This window comes from Venturia canescens, chromosome 7 (genome assembly GCF_019457755.1).
Source record: "Venturia canescens isolate UGA chromosome 7, ASM1945775v1, whole genome shotgun sequence".
In the NCBI taxonomy this organism is placed as follows: domain Eukaryota; kingdom Metazoa; phylum Arthropoda; class Insecta; order Hymenoptera; family Ichneumonidae; genus Venturia; species Venturia canescens.
This window is the reverse complement of record NC_057427.1, coordinates 5,505,906-5,522,034: the sequence shown is the minus strand read 5'-3', so window position 1 is coordinate 5,522,034 and position 16,129 is coordinate 5,505,906. Positions and strand designations below refer to the sequence as shown.

At 38.8% G+C, this 16,129-nt stretch overlaps 1 long non-coding RNA gene across 1 annotated transcript; it reads right to left on the bottom strand.

Annotated features, from left to right (window-relative positions):
* Positions 1–6,148: 6,148 nt before the first annotated feature.
* LOC122413989 (uncharacterized) lies at positions 6,149–6,787 on the bottom strand. Its single transcript, XR_006261678.1, has 2 exons — positions 6,690–6,787; positions 6,149–6,552 (listed from the first exon to the last, which is right to left on the bottom strand). It is a non-coding gene; the product is annotated as an uncharacterized lncRNA (long non-coding RNA).
* Between the last annotated feature and the right edge of the window lie 9,342 nt (positions 6,788–16,129).

Sequence of the window (16,129 nt, the reverse complement as noted above, 5' to 3'; positions counted from 1 at the left end):
TGTTAATGAACACAAAAACCATGCGTGAGCTAAAATTATTCAATGGAAACCACGGGAAGGTGGTGGGTATCTTCCATCAGGAAAGGAAGGATGTATAGGGAAGAGGAGGGTTGGGATTGAGTGAAGTTGAAATGTTAAGAGGTTTTCCTACTAATATTGAAAAAAAAAGAATAGAACTTTTCCATCAATAAAAAATGAAAAAGAACAGAATGAAACTTTTTCGTTAATGTTCAAAAAAGAAAAAAAAATCATTTTTTAAAATAATTAATCATTTACAGTTGGCTTTAATGCTGTTAAATAGTACAGTAGGATCACCTCTAGAAGGAAAAAATCTAAAAATAGAAAAAATATTAAGTGCATAAAAACAATGGTAAATATTCTCTAGAATTGACAACGTTAGCAAATCAATGTTGATACCATTTAAATTAAACTTTTTAATCTCAAAATAAATGAAAAACAAAGTAAAAAAAAAGTACGTGGAAGAGTACCTGAATAAAATTATTCGAAATAAAATTTGAATTAGACTTTGAAAAAAATAACGTTCTCATTTAAAGCTTTATAAACAAAAACGGTAGCTCATAAATCTTTGAAGACATAATAAGTCGTTATTATGAAAAATGATTTTTTTACATGAATGTGCATATATGATCATAGAGATCAGGACCCCTTGGCTCGTCATTTCCAAGGTATTTATAACGACTCCAAACCCTCTCTACTATATGCACGAACACATAAATTAGTTTGTAGAGCGATCAATCTTTTATTTTATGATTAATTAGAGATCTTAAATTAATTAGCATTAATTTTGTAATGTTCAGCGGGGGGGAGCGCTTCTTTTTAAAATAAGCATGCATTTGGGAGAGGAAGTTTAACGCACGTGTAGACGAAAGAAAAGATTGATCAACCCTACACTTTTGCACTTCTCATTGATGAGAAACTTTCATTAATTTTCTCGAAGTCCTCGCGTATGGTTGTTTTCGCTTACGATTCGCTGCGTCTCGCATATCTCGAGATTTCCATTTTAAATGGTTAAAAATATTCGTGCGCACAAAATGTTTAATAATATATTCGCGGTGGCATGCGCATTCATCCTCAACTGGCCAAAAGTTGACGTGATTTTGAACCACAGCATTGCTGATGCAGTTAACGAGAAGTTTTGAAATGCCCTCCATGTGCCATAGTTTTTGGAATTTCGTTACGAAAACTTCATACGCCGTTTTCACAACTTCCAGAAATTCGTCCGTTGGTACTCGTAACGAACCAAGTTCTTGATTTTCGCTATTTTTAAAAGCTCTCCAAAAGATCAAAAAATCGTTTGTTTGTTCGAAAGTTTGTCCGGCTCGCGTAAGACTAAGTTCACATGTTTGACAATCAAATTTAAGTAAACACTTGTGAGCAAGATAACCAGCAACATACTTCATCGAACACTCCTCTAGGAGTCCAAATGAAACGGGCTCGTGATCTATCTCACAAGCATGCAACTCTTCGAGATCTGCCGGCTCGCTAACCTCGTCGACGTATGACCACTCGTCAAAGAAGACATCGATATTGCTATCGACATTTTCTGTTTCATTAACCGAGGATGTGGACTTATTTACGTGTACATCGGGAGTAAGAAGTGATGTAGTGTCATCGTCAGGTTCGCAATTGGCCCCTGCTGGTGGTCTCATGAGTTGAGTGATCATATTATATTGCAAACTTCGTCGTAAGGACGAAGACGATGGATTATCGCAATGCCCGCCACGACTTCTGAGAACCCCGAATAAATTCTCGATGGGATCTTGATTTAATCTCGATGTTATGAGATAAAGGGTGCCTTCACGTTTCAAGTCCGCCCAGAATTGCAGAACACTGTTAATCGTTAAACGGAATCCTTCAAAACAGGGTGGATTTTTATTTTTACCGGAAACGGTCAACTTTTCAAGCCACGAAAGACAATTCTTAAGGAATTCTTCAACTTGCGGTTGTTTCTCGGATAAAGCGCGTCGCAACGGATTCGGATCGGAAGAAGAACGGCTATTGAGACAATCGAACATGTCATTTACTTTTTTAACAAAATTCGCGGTCGCGACGCTAGCTGGATGTTTTAATTCGCCAATTAATTTGCCCGTATTTATCGCAGCGGAAACAGAGTTGCTGAAAATTTGTGTGGCGAGGCTAACCTTCATTTTTTGAAAATTATTCGGATTCAAGTGTCGATCGGTGAGTTTTGGAGCTGCCTTACATGCGTGAGAGCTCTCGAGGTGCCGGAGCTCACGAAGTACGTCGGCTGAGACTAATTCACCGTCATCATAAAAATCGTAATTGAACCAATTATTCCGAAGGCACTTTATTAAATGCGGAGGATCAAAACCAAAATAAATCTTTCGACCGTTTCTTTCTATAAACGGTTTATCAGTAGTCACCCCGAATGTACTCGCCACCGCACGATTGTTCGAACCCATATCGCAAACCAAATATCTAACTTCAAGCTTGATTGTCTCTAATGCATCTAATACTTTTAATGTCAACTGGGTCAAGTCCGTGTGTCGTACATTCCCATGTGAGAGTACATATCCAATCGGTTGTTTCCAAGCGTGTGTAACGCCACGTAACATGAATACAAGTGCATGATTTGCCCACTCATCTTTTCGTCCGAGTTCGCCCAAGTCTTCAAATCCTTCAACCAAATCGGCTTTCGAGTTATATTCCAATAATTGCTTGATTGAAATCTCATCCCACATGAGAATGCACTGTCTTTCGTTTCTGTCCATTGTCTCAACTTTTGTCTTGAGTTTTGAGATTATACTTGATTTTACTCCTGGACCGAGTTCCAAATCATTCACCCACGATCTAATTAATGAAATGCAAGGTAAAGCAAAATGCTTGTTTTCTCGCAAGTGTTTGTACGCGCTGGGTGATCTATAGTACAAAGATAGAGCAAATTGTTTTTCTGAGTCAGTCCACGGTCGTTTTTTAACATGATTCATTTGCATTTTAAAGAAAGCGAGTTGATCCTCATTCAAATCGTACGCAGTTTTAGCGAATGTCACGGCACTAGCATATCTTTTTAATTTTTCTTCCTGTCTTTTAATTTTTTGATCTTTTCTTTTCAATTCCTTCTTCAAAAGTTTCATTTGTCGTTGCAGTTTCTGTTCATTCGGGGTGGATTGCCTAGATATCTTTTTTCGCGGTGCAACCGGAATACTCCGCCCATCCTGCACGACAGAGCTGCTGACGGATGCAGCGTTCACAGATGTTATCGCGGGTGTTGTCGCGGGTGTTATCATGGATGTTGTCGCGGGTGTTATCGCGGATGTTGTTACGGGTGTTATCACGGATGTTGTCGTGGGTGTTGTCGCGAGTGTTGTCACAGGGGTAGCCGCGGACGTTGAATTTGAAATCGAGAGACATGCGAGCTCGCTATTGGTGGTTTGTAAATCAGTAGCGGTCACATCAATGGGTAGTGCAGTTGTACGTAAAATCCGTTTACCTTTTTTACCATATGGGACAAAATCATCTTCTGCAAAATGTAAACTACACATCCTCATATTTTCCATCTGTTCCTTGGACTTCTGAGTCAAAGCGGGATTTCTGGATCGAACGATCCATATCATGCGACTGTGGGATGTGAAAATGGTATCGGGACAGGGTAAACAATGCACGAAAGAAAATTCACACAGCAAAAGCAGAGAATGACAGAGAAAAAGTTAAGTTTTCTCTGCCATTTAGTTAATTGTATAAAAGTGCAAAATTCTGAAAGTGAGGAAACCAATAAAAAATATGCGTACAGTAGAGTGAAACTATTAGGAAGAACGTTAGTACATTACTGTGACAACCTTTTTTTGACCACACAATTTTCATATAGATACAAATCTGAGATTTTCAAAGGATCAAATAAAAATAGTGAAAAATTCGAAAAAATATTAAAAATTCATGCAAACATATCGGACAGAAATTTTTTTGAAAAACCCCTCTCACCGATTAGAAGAAAAATGATATCAACCATATTTTTAGCGTTTACCTTCAAATAAAGAAATGTTTTTTTTTCAATCGCACTTTCAGGATCTTTAGAAAATATTTGAAACGCAAATTTACTCCTTCATTCATGGCTATTAATCGGTTGACTGGTGAGCTTTTTTCCAGTTTTTGTGCCAAAACTGGTACGAGCCAATATGTTATCGAAAATCACGATAATTTATTTCTGAGGGTTTTCGAGGTTGCTGATTCAATTTCCAAACTTAGCTAGAAAATATGAAAACTTCACCCGCGACCGTTATTTTTCACTCCTTTGGGGATAGTGAATTTTGTTTTATTTCGATAAAAGCGTTTTGTATTCTGAAAAACTTGGAATTTTCATGTGATAAAGCATGAAATTTTCGTAGTGAAAAATTAACAAATTTCACCCTGAACCCTTATTTTTCAAATTTTTGGGGATAGCGAATTTTGTTTGATTTCGATGAAAGAGTCCAGTGTGCTAAAAAACTAAAAATTTTTATGTCATATAGCATGAAAATCCATTGAAAAAACGAAAAATTTCACCCTCAACCTTCGATTTTCCCCATTTCCAAGGGTAGTGAGGTGAAAATTAAGTTCAAAAATCGACTCAGCGACCCAAAAAACCATTGTATACCAATTTTTGTCCAAATCGGTTGAAAGTTGAAAAAGTTTATTTTCAATATGTACACATAACAAAACCAGAATGGGCCCGACTTTTTTTTGTACATATATGATCCAATACCAGTCAACCGGTTAAAGAATTATAAATTTTTGTCACCAGATATTCATTCGTACTCTCGTGATTGGAACATGTAAATATAAATAATAAAATGATATGAAAAAACGATTTCCAAAGAAATTTCAAGTTTTTGATTTATCGATATTTTTCATCTATTATTCAAATCATTCCATCAATTTCAGTTATAAAAATGCTTGAATAAAAAAAAATGCAAATGAAACAAAACGGATTATCGCTACAGACTCATCCAATGTGTATGCCATTCGTATTGATGTATCGGGATTTTTCCTTTTATTTAGATGGCCAAAATCTTTGAATGAATGTATTTTATATATGAACATTAGGGTGGTCGTTATTTGGGGTCAAAATTTATTTTACACTTTCCGCCCCTAAATCGGTTCGAAATACATAAAAAGTAATGCTGTAATTTTTTCAAAGTTTTAAAACATACTTAATCCTTGACCACGGGGGTTGAAGTTTTCCGTTTAAAATACATGGAATTTTTCTGGGATTGTGGTCACGATTTTACTGTGAGTCTCAATACATTTGGAAAATCTTCAAATTTTCAGAAATTACTTACAAGCATGTTGCTATATGGGAATGATTTCCAAAACTTCTACCCTCAAAATGTTGTATAGCATCGCCGTACTAATCCATTAATGCGCAAAACGACAATTATGGACACTCAATTTCAAGTACCCAGTTTTCATTGAGGAACAAAAGAAAATTCTTCAAAATCTGGCATAGGAGGTTTTTGAGGGTGCTCTTTCAGAATATCGCATTTATTTTGTAAAATTAACTGAAAATCTATATTATTTTTGCGTTTTTAATTAAAAAGTCAAGATTTTTTAACGTTTTTTTTTCTTTAAATCGATTTTCGTTATTTTTGCTGCACTCAAATAACTATGTTATTGCTAGTAAAGGTGTCCTTAATGTCTGACCTTTCCAAAACATTGGCTATATGAACTCTTTTCCTCATTCAGTTTTTGCAAAATGGCGGTTTTTGCAAAACAGCATGATGTAAATGTACATGATTTTTTTCTCGAAAGTCTTAACTTAATAAAGAAATGTTACACCAGATAACGTATTGAGAATCATCTAAAAAATCCGTGTGATTTTTTTCAAAAATTTTCTAGCTATTTTTGTATTTTTCAATTTAGACATTTTTTTTTATGATTGTAAACATTTTTTGTCATTTAAAATTTTTTTGTCAAGTTAAAACTTTTAGAAAAAAAATTATAACCCTAAATAACGACCACCCTAATGGACATATATAATACAATGATTTCTGTAAAAAAAAAAAAAAAATGTTATAACGTGGGGGTTCGAAAGCTCAACCTTCCGATTACGAGTATCGTGCGCTAGCACCGAGACTACAATGGGGATTTATAGCCAAAGCGCAAAACTGGTACAAAAATTTTGAACCCCTGCTTATTATGTAGACATATTCAACCGGTTTAATTATGACACTTCCTTCAACTACATATGTACGAATTGTCTCAACATTCAATGATTGATTTCTTTATAAAATTTGGCGCTTTCTATTTTATCGTTGAACATTCGGGAAACACTAGCAGGTTATTCATATATGGTTATTCATATATACTCTATACTGGAAAACGTGACCTTAGGAAATCTATTTTTCTACCTTTTTCTTACTCTAATTGCAAACATTTCAAGTATTTTTTTTCATGTTTAACCAAAAAATTGCTCTATTCATGTTCGAGAAGATTACATTGTAACATTAACTGTAATATTCAAGACTCACGCTGCTTCGTCTTTCGGAAAACGATGAAAAGTTAAACTTGGATTCTTCCTCTTCGTGCTGGTACATCCTTCATGAACACATAAATCGTTAAAAGGCATTTTTGATTGTCACTATTTAAAGTACTCGACGTTTAAAGGTCCCGGCGTAACCGAACAACAAGCAACTCGTCGCGAAAAGCAACAGATATACATATATCTATATCACCTGTTCCCCCAGTGTATTGCTACTATAAGAGCAAGAGAGATGGAGCGAGCGCTTGCGGCTGAGCATGCGAGTGGAAGCGAGAAGGGAGATATGACGCTAGCGCCACCGACTGCGAACTACACTGGGGGAATGACGTCATTCCCCCAGTGAGAATCGGCACGAAAAATATTGAAGAACTGCGCTTCTACCCTACGTCTGAGTTCTTTGGCTACGATGAGACATGGGAAAATGTGAAGCGCATAAATCATGCAAAAAAAAATACACAATTCTGCTGTTTAGAATCAAACTCTTAATAATGAGAAATAAAATGATCACTTTACTCGGGCTGTGAATGAAAAAAATAAATAAATAAATAAACACGGATATTTAATTCATCCTTCGATACGACGAGAGATTTGCATCCGGAAAAAATGTTACTTGTTCGACCTGTGAGTATATTTGAGAATCCTTGACCTTCACGTTTTTAACAAACCTTCCGAAGTTTCTCTTATTCCGTCAATTTGAACAAAATTTGAGAGGAATTTCGTCATTTTGTTTTTCGCACGAACGAAATAAAAAACATTACGAAAGCACGGTAAATCGTGCGACAAAATTTAGCGGTTTTTATCTCGATGATAAATCGAAATTTACTCGATGACGAATAACATTGAAATTCGTTCGGTTTTTTCACACTTGTCTACGTCTGAAAAACTGTCAAAAATTAAATTTATTTTGCTCTTTCTACGATCAAAGGTACGAATATATGTATATAAATACACACGAGCATGAGTTTCGTGCGAAAGTGAATTTGCTAAATTGAAACGAAAAAGTTAATCGTTGAAAAAAAGGTTTTACATGGAAGAATAGCATTTTTACGACGTCCCGTATTGAACGAGGACGGCAAGAATTGAGAAGAAATGGAAAAATGAATTTTTTATTCCACCTTGATTTCTCAGAGAATCGTGGAAACCGAGATTTCAAAATTGAATATTATATTCGCTACACAGTCTACTGTTACAAGAGCATGCAAAGATGCCGATAAAGCTGGAGGAACGCGAATAGCTTGCAAGCTATCGTATTTCGCAATAATAGAATAACTAAAATTATCGAAATGGCACTGTTGCTGAGAAAGTCTTCGAAAAATATGACATTTTTAACTACGAGGTAAATGAAATAATAATTCAGAGTTTTATTACGAAGCTCGACGACGAAGGAAATAAGAAAAAAAAATATATATACGAAATATAAAAGTATACAAAGCTCTAATAAGATTCAGGTGCCTACTTGGTGTCATCGTTGTTCACAAAACACGGTTTATCATGCGTTTCAACACACTTGTGTAGATTATCTTTGTGTACTGACGAAATCCGCGTATGCCGCATGGGTATTGTGTAAACGCCACAAAAAGGTTTCCACCAATCATCGAACTAGCGACACAACGTTCATCGCACGATATCACAACGTCAGGCGAACACGTACATGTGTGTGTACATACGTGAGGCATTCTGTGCGAAAAGCCCCTCGATTTATCAAGTTTGTCGGAAAACTTATTGCTTGTTTCGATTTACAGGCATAAAAACAGTGTCGTTACTTTTTTGCTGGGCATAAAATTCCACGCGATGTTCAAAAACATCGACTCGGAAGTCGACGAAAAATTTTCAAAAGCGTTGCTCGTAAATTTTCTATTGTCCCGGAGTGGTTCTCTTTCATGTTCACTTTTCTGGCACGACAATTTATCACTTCTGTTATGAATTGATATTGATGGTGAAATATTCTAGTCCCGATTATTGATGTAACAAAGAAGTTCGGGTTATCCCCAGCAAAGCCTCGTTTCGTTATGGCGTAGCTGTTAAAACACGAATTTGAGGTTAGGCGGAGTCGATTTATTGTGCGCAGACTGCCTCGTGTATACTTGTTTACGTATTTACATTTTTCAGACCATGACGAGTCGGTTTGTGACGCACGCAATTTGTTTTATTATTACAAAGATTATATTATTTATCGAATCGATGACAGCAATGATTAATGCAGAGCCGACGAAGCAAAGCACATATTTATAATCTCGCACGCGCATGCTGTTTCAACAATGTGTACAATTTATGATGAAAACAATCAAAAAAAAAAAAAAAAGAAAAGAAAAATGAAAGAATATAAAATGAAGAGGGGAAAAATGGCAAGTAATACCCACAATAAATTGTTACAAATCTTATTATTGCGCGAATATACAATGAACCAAAATATGTGTCCCATCCAATCCTGTATACAAACTCGAAAAACCCTTTTTCGGTCTGCGAAATTTGTTCGTTGAGCAAACAGTTGTGCAGTGTTTGTTTTCAGCCGAATCTCTATCGAGGCAACGGTTTTTTATGTCGCCTTTTCCTTCGGCACTCTTTTCGGGTGAGTTTTCGTTGTTTGGATAAGTCTAACCTAAAATGAAAGGAGCAGAAATGGTCTGTGCGAAAGCTCAGCGTGTGTGTTCGGACGTTTCACCCAGAGTCTGATTCCGTATTATCATTTTCGTATTGTGTTTTTGTGATTCGATCGTTGATTCGTTATTTCGAGGTGACAGAATTTTTAAGTATCCGCGGCGCCAAGAAAACGATCGTTTCAGACTGGAACGTTCATGCAAAAATGGTTGCTGTAGGTATATTATAAAACACTGACGTGTGAGGAAAAAAATTATGCTAAGAACGAATTGTGAAGCCAATGTAACAAAAATGTGATTAAAATCGACCAATTTATCAATTCACCGGGACGACTGACAAGAATTTTTCACGGTTTGTGTAAAATGGACAAAATCTTTTGACGTCCAACGAAAAAAAGTGTACGATCTTATATGTCCATCGAATTCGGATTCAGTTTGACAAACATTTTTTTTTTTCGTTCTACGACCCCGATCACAAAATAATGATAATGAAGAGAAAGAAAAATACTTTGTCTCACGTTTAAACTGTACAAGTAACTAAACTGAAAGAAGAAAAGAGAAAAACGTTAGTAGATCGATCAAGCCGACAAGGGGAAGCGAGCAACAATGCCCATCGAGCATGCCATTATGGCATTACGGTTAGAAAGGGTGAACCGTCAAATTACCGGATTGATCGATACCCACACACGTATTTTATACATACACGTCGGCCTGTGCTCGCCGAGCGGTCGCGTACAATTTTACTCGACTCTCTGTGGCTCTTTCTTGTTTTCTCGGACGGTAATCGGTGGCAAAAGGGTTAAAAAGAAAATGGCGAATGCCCTTACGCCCTTTTTGCCCCCACCATTGGCCAAGCGGATTAGACTCGCAGTTTTGGCGCTGGTTGGCTAAACTTTCGGAGGATCGCCCTACGAAAATCAACTGATCACGAAGAATGCGATACTTTTTATGCAAAGTCATCAACAATTTTGTATATGATCGTTCCTAAAATTGGCATAAAAATAAAAATAAGAAAATTGAAATAAAAATCGCAGAGGAATTCGAACTTGTCAATGAAATTCAAAGTTCATTCAATTTTCGACGAAACTTCATACACAATAAGCTGAATATTATCCCGAAATGAGCAAATAAAAAACGAGCTCGGAGCAATTTCGTTTAAACAAACGCACGTACGTACCAAAATCATTTTTATTACAATCTCCGCTAGTTTTCAGAGGCGTTACCTTCGTTAGGCACCACCCAGATATGCGAGAAGCAAAACATATATTCTCCTTCTTTGGTGAACGACGTACTAAAGAGGCATGCTCTCGGGATACATAAAAGAGCTCGCGATTTTACGAGCTATGTATATTTCGTGTATATACACTCGAGAAACAGGATTGCAGCGAGCCAGCAGCGAGCAGCGCTGGCTCGAGCGAGCTCTAACGTTTGCATTTCGTACTAATCGGGATCCTCGGTTAGGAAGGGATGGATGGGAGGAAAAGGCTAAATTTCGAGGAGATTGGAAACGCCTAGGCTTTTAACGTTGACGAATCGCGGAGCTCCGGAGACGCTGGGAATCTTCCAAACACACCAAATTCATTCGATACGAATTCGTGAGCTTTCGAATATTCGATACGAGCCACGATTGATTCACGCGCGAGCAATAAATTCATCGGAAAATTGCAGAACCAGTCGTTCTCAGTACGAAATAAAGAACGAAAGCTCGTTTCGAAATTCGCGTCCTTCGATATTCGAATTCAGAAAAAGAAGAAAATCGATCCGGGAGTTGCTGTTAAGGAAGTTCTCGCGAATCTAATAATGGAAAATTAAAAATTCCGACTTTGAGAGGTGAAATTTGGAAATACAGCTATTTCCGTCTATTTCTACCGTCTCCACTTGTCAATAACACAACTAACGAAAATCACATTTTTCGAAGGGTTATACACAGCCAGGCTGCCTGTGCGACGATCTCGATTAAATGAAACGAGAATGAGAAAATATGTTTTCAGATATCAATGATGTCTCGAGAAAACCTTGAAAAAAATTACTCGCGAATGAAAAAAGAAAAACACTTATATTTGAGGTTAACTAGTAATAAGGACACAAATAGTGGAAGGTTTGACAGCACCATGAGCGAGCCAGCTGGTTTAAAATACAGATATGCAAACGCTTATAAATAGAAAATGGCTGTTGTCACATTTTCCTTGACGATTTTACTACGAAAGTATTTTAACCGGTATCCAGTGTATTAAAAATTCATAAATCTCAACAAATAAGTTACAGGACATTTTAATGATTGCGAGAATAAATTTTAATCGTATCTTTGATGAAAAAGTTCAATTGGCTTTATTTAATCGCACGTTCTTCCTTAACCGTAAGAGCGGAGACTGCGAGATTTTCAGCTCATCTTTTCATGGAATTTATTACTATTATTCATCAATATAACTGTAACGAACGATAATTATAGTTATCGCGACGAGTATACGGTCCCAAATGAGGCTGATCGCGAGAGAAAACGTCATCGAGTAACTCGACTACTCGTAACACGAAGAAAAGTTGAAATTTGAAAAAGAAAACAAAGGATAAAACAAAAGTTGTTGTTCGAAGTACACGAGCGATAAATCACAGCGCGAGTTCAAATATTTGTCGAATATGAGAATCCGATCGATGCTCCCACCGACAAAAAGCGTTTTGCCAAAGTACGTTTAGTTCGAACGCTGATTTTATCGTTGCGCTGGGGGGATTAGCGTTTGGAAAAGGAGACTTGACCGCGTACGGAGGTCATGTAATGCCCGTTTCGCCAGTACGTAATAGTCATGTAAATTGGATGCACGTTGCTCCATCAAGTATCGACAAAAAGGGATATACGTTTCTCCGCCTTTCCACACAGCCGCGGCGTATCCTTTCGCGTTTTATTATTCGCCTGAACTTTAGCTCTGTTATTTTCGTATTCTAGGCATGCGAAAGGGTTTTTCTTGTTTCGTCGGACGATAACCAGACCTCAATTTTTCCGATCGCGAGGAGCTTCGAATATTTATGAATCGCTCGTGAATCACGCAGTTTTTCTTTCGATTGATTTCCCGAGTGCATCGAAGGCGTACTTTTCCTGGGGCGAGTTGCGCTTCGTAAAAGTGCTCAAACGCGGCGCTTCCATTCCACATTTTTCCCCTTTCGTGCTTCTTTATTGGACACTTTTCCCCCTAAAAGTCTCGACTTCGCGACTGCGATCGCGAGCATCCCCGACGCCAAGAATTCAAACAGTAATCCACCGTATTCTTTCCACCGACATTGTGATTTAACTCCCCGGGAAAAACAGCTTCCGGAAGTCGCCTCTTTAATACTCCACAAAAATAATAACAACGCTACCGTCGTGCGTAATATCCCGTCGCGTTTCCCCAGCTTTTATACCCTCCATGAAGCTTCGCCATGCACTTGCTCCACAGTTACGTATGACTTATGGTACGTGTGCAACGGTGTACAGCATTAAACGAGACACGCTCGCAAGAATTTTCATAATCTCTTTTGCTCCCCCCTCTCCTTTGCCTGCGCGATGTTTAAAAGGGGCGATTCGAAAAACACGATCCTTTTATACACTTTTCCTGTTGTGCATAAACTTTTTTATACTTTGTTCTCCGCCTGCTGGAGCTTGTAAAACTTTAGTTACATTATTTTCTCGCAGCACATTCAACCTGTCGAATAAAGGTTCTAGGGCTGCCGCTATAATGTGTTTGGAAGCACGGGCGTTATTTGAAAGGTGGAGAAAAGAGTAAACGAACTGTTGAGATCGATGAAAAGACTACTCTGAGGTTAAACTACCTTCGTGAACGCTGAACCAAAGTCTTCGATAGATTCTGTCCCGCTGGATCGAAAGCGAGAAAGATCTCGACGCGGTACTATAAAGCCGTTTAAAAAATGCCCGGAAGCGGTAAATTCGAAGGTGTCCGGTATATCACTGAGCCTCGGAACGTCGTTAACGATCGTCGAATAATTGAGAATAATGAGACGAGAATCTCTGAGGCTCGAAGTTGCAATTTTATCGGAACGAGGCTTTCTTAGCTTTCGCAGTTTGAGGAACTTCATCTCGTACAGAGTTGGTGGAAAGAAAAATTATTGCGAGTAGCGCAGTCGGTCACGTCATAATCAGTGTTCAAACGTTTCGCATAATTAAAACAGTGCAGAAACGTCTAGAAAAAAACTTTTTCTCAATTACCTCAATATTTTCTCACCCGTCCTTCATATTTTATTGCAAGTCTCTGGTGCGAGTTGCGTCCATCGGAAACCGTAGTCTCCGGTTTGAAAAAGCGCGCGGTTGCAACGTTGCCATCGCGAAAGTGACATATTCAGTTAACCTGCTCCCAATAATCACCATTTTTCGATAAAAAAATCATTAATTGCGACTCTTATAAATATCGAATGGATCTTACGAAACTCTAAACATATTTTTTACATATTTTTCTATCACTCGTAGAAGTGTCTGCAAAAACTGTTTGTTAATGCCTGCAAATTTCACATATAAAGACGGGAAACCATTGAAACCTGTAAGAGGGGCCTCAACATTTTGCCAGGACATTTTTTATTATCCATTACTGTGTTCGAATTTTTAAATTGAAATCTCTTTGTTGATTCGATTACCGATGAACTTCCTTAACGTGAGAGCGTTAGAGTTGTAAGTTGTACGAGTCTACTCCAGAATGTGTTATCGATTGCCCTTGGGCCGGAGCGGACATCAAAGAAGCGTATAATTAAGTGTCCACGATGGCTCGAGGTCTGAGTAAAAAAAAACATCCATTTTGTGGACTTTGTGGCTGCTGTTATTTTTACTTGCTCTTGTTCCGGAACTCGGAGCAACGTCAACCCCTTCGAGTACGATTCTCGGAGTCGTCGACTGCGCGTAGGCACTAAGGAAAGAGTTTGGTCTGCTTGGAAATGAATCGGGAACAGTGGACTCGAAGAAAACCTCCAAGATTATAAAGTTTGTAAAAAAAATGGTTAAAAGAGGTTTTAAGAGCAATAAATTCGGGAATAATTACAAAGCCTTAAATCGTCGAGCATGAATATTCCCAGCGAAAATCTGCGACGCGTGATAATTGCAACGAACCTGTAACGTTTGTAGAGATACGTAAAGAGCGGTGTTGATGCGCAGCAATAAATAATCGGCGATAAGTTTGACGGGTCTAATCTGATGGCCGTGTCCGGTTTTCAAGCGGTTTGCCAATCTCGTCTACGGCATATTTTCGCTGTGTAAAAACTAGTGTGTGCATACATGCATAATGCTGTAAATAATATTTATAAAAAGTAGTAAGAACGATAATGACTCGGACATAGAATGTTTCGGGGCCCTCGATGCCGCTGTACATAAACAAGTATCGGAGTCTTTCGGTTCTTTCTTCCTCTCATTCCCGTGCAACAAACTCAGATACGGTGCGATATCAATTATCGTTACTTAGCAGTTAAACCGCTCGGTGGGATCGTAAAAGTTGGCGCGTTTTGCTGCTGCTGCTGGTGGTGTTCTCTTAGCCTCCCCTGTTTCTACCACGATGGTGTCCATGCTGCCTTTAATAGCAAATTTGCTTTTTCTCTTGGTCCCTCTCTCGCTCGCTCTCCTCGAGAGAGTTTAGCGTCGGAACCACCAGCGTGCGACTCTGCAAATGCATTTTTTACGATCCCTCTCGCTCTCTCACATTCTGTTTCTATCTTTCTTGACGCGTAACGCGTCCGTCTCTTGGCCAATGAGATTCCCGGCTGCGTTTTCACGTGGGCCAACGAGAAACCGCTTCGCGATCGTAAACGCGCCAGGCAAATTATTCCGCTACTCCATGTGAAAGATAAAAAAATTAAAAACAATAAATAAGAGGGAAAAAAACGTGTGTAACGCGGAATAAAAACGGTCGAAAGAAAGAGCAGCGATTATTACACCCCATAGGATTCTCCCGTATATCGCCAGATAACGACGCCATCTTGTTTACAATTATATTCTACTTTTTTCGTGCCCGGTTTTACGCCGGAAAATTCCTCGTGCTAAAGCAGCCTCTTCATGAGCCGTTACGTGCAAAAATGCTTCGAGAATCCGTCCGAGCGGCCCGTGCGCGTTCCAAACGACTATGAAAATTTGGACGCGCACGCATAGTTTGATATTTCGACTCGTCGTAATCGGTGTGCGTACTTTGAGCGGGAATTTCAGCGATTTAAATGGATTCGAAACGGTTTTCGGGCCAGCTGGGCTCGTCGGACTCTAATTCGAGAATTGCGCTTCGCGAAATTCTGTCGCAATGGCAACGCCTCCGGGGACAAATTTTTCGTGCTGCAAGTCCACACACATGCTCGCGTGGAAATGACACTTTGAGGTGTTTAACTCCGACGAAATTATCCGTCCAATAAACGAGGCGCGGCGTCCCGAAGAACTTCTTGTCGTTTTACTCAGGAATAAAATGTGTGTGGAAATGATCGAAGCTTGTGATCGATCAGCGATTAAAATTGGCTCGTACGAAAAATAGAGAATTTTGGAGTCTGCTTTATTGTTGAGTCAACGAGGTTCCGTGCTACCGCGTAATTGCGCCGATCGATATAAGAGCGAGCACAATGTTCAGTGCTCGCGTTCCGGACACGTGAAATTATTGAAATCCCGCAAATAGAATTCTCTATTTCGGTTTTTAGTGTCTCTCTCTTTCCCTCGGCGTTGTAACGACGGGGGATTGCGATCGCTCGTCATTCCGGCCCGAAAAAACAAAGTTTTTCCACTCTCGGAGGAACCGAGTGAATTCAGTTTCGTTTTTTTCCCGTTGCGATCGCGTCACGCGAAGCGATCGGCGAACTTTTACCACCCCGAATCGAACCGGGGGCCAAAAGAGGACGAAATGATAAGAGTGAAATGGGGAAACGATAAAAAGTTGGAGCGAGGCGTTTAGGGCTCTAAAGACCCCGCGCGATCGTTTCCTCCTGCGCGCGGACAAGAGTAACAACGAGAATAAGAGAAAGAGAAACTCCGAAAGGGGAGAAAGCCCCGAAAAAGTACACACGTGAGAAGTGGAGAAAAGAATATTCAGCGACACAAAAA